The sequence below is a fragment of the Malaclemys terrapin genome, chromosome 21 (assembly GCF_027887155.1).
Source record: "Malaclemys terrapin pileata isolate rMalTer1 chromosome 21, rMalTer1.hap1, whole genome shotgun sequence".
Taxonomy (NCBI): Eukaryota; Metazoa; Chordata; order Testudines; family Emydidae; genus Malaclemys; species Malaclemys terrapin.
In genome coordinates this window covers 13,012,563-13,013,753 of record NC_071525.1, presented here as the reverse complement: position 1 = coordinate 13,013,753, position 1,191 = coordinate 13,012,563, and the positions used below count along the sequence as shown (strand labels likewise).

General features: G+C 53.5%; 1 non-coding gene across 1 annotated transcript; it reads left to right on the top strand.

The window, feature by feature from the left end:
* The first annotated feature begins 866 nt into the window (after positions 1-866).
* On the top strand, positions 867-940 carry TRNAI-AAU (transfer RNA isoleucine (anticodon AAU)). Its single transcript has one exon. It is a non-coding gene; the product is annotated as a tRNA-Ile (tRNA).
* The last annotated feature ends 251 nt before the right edge of the window (positions 941-1,191 follow it).

Genomic DNA, 1,191 nt, shown 5'->3' with positions numbered 1-1,191 from the left:
CTGCCCCAATCCCTTGCCCTGAGCCCCTTCCTGCACACTGCACCCCTCCTGAACCCCAGCCCCCTGCCCTGAGCCCTCTTCTGCACCCTGCACCCCAACCTGCTTCCCTGAGCCCCCTCATACATCCCACACCCCTCCTGCACCCCAACCCCCTTCCCTGAGCCCCCTCATACACCTCACACCCCTCCTCTGCCCCAATCCCTTGCCCTGAGCCCCTTCCTGCACACTGCACCCCCTCCCACACCCCAACCTTTATGATGTTTGCCTTTAAAAAAAAAAATTCCCTGGGTGCACACCCTAATGAAGTGTGCTGCGCACGCCTATGCATTGGGGTAACTGTTCCCCCCCTGCCTGTGCTGGGTTTTGCCCTCTGACACCCTCTGCCAGCGCCTCGCTCCTGGGTTTAACTCCGCTTCCTCCCTGATTTTGCACTTCAGCCCCTCCCTAATGCTGCCTCCAGCTGCTTGACCCCCCCCCGCTCAGTACATTTTCACCCCCTGCTCAGACCCTGGCCGCCCTCTGCTCCGATTCGCCCCCTTTGCCCCTTTTTAACCCCTGTAAAAAGCAGTCCCCAGAATCTTAGGGCTAATAAGGGGAGGGTGAAGGCCAGTGGCTTCAGCAGATGTACTGAACATGCTCAGATTAACTGAGAATGCTCAGAATGCATCCGAAGAAGTGGGCTGTAGTCCACGAAAGCTTATGCTCTAATAAATTTGTTAGTCTCTAAGGTGCCACAAGTACTCCTGTTCTTCTTTTTGCGGATACAGACTAACACGGCTGCTACTCTGAAACCTGAGAATGCTCAGTACACTGTAAATAGCACATTACCAGGGAGAACACTTTTACTACACTGGAAAGTATCACGTGGCCGGTTAGCTCAGCTGGTTAGAGCGTGGTGCTAATAACGCCAAGGTCGCGGGTTCGATCCCCGTACTGGCCACAGTTGCTTTTTTTCCCCCCCCTGCCATGAAATGCAGATGTAAGAGCTGTGCCTGCTCTTTGTGTTTATTTGTGTCTTTACCTTCCAACATTGGGGGGAGCTGTGTTAGTCTGTATCCACAAAAACAACAAGGAGGCCAGTGATACATTAGGGGGAAGGGATAGTTCAGTGGTTTGAGCATTGGTCTCCTCAACCCAGTATTGTGAGTTTAATCGTTGAGGGGGTCATTTGGGGCTTTATCCTGCTTTGAG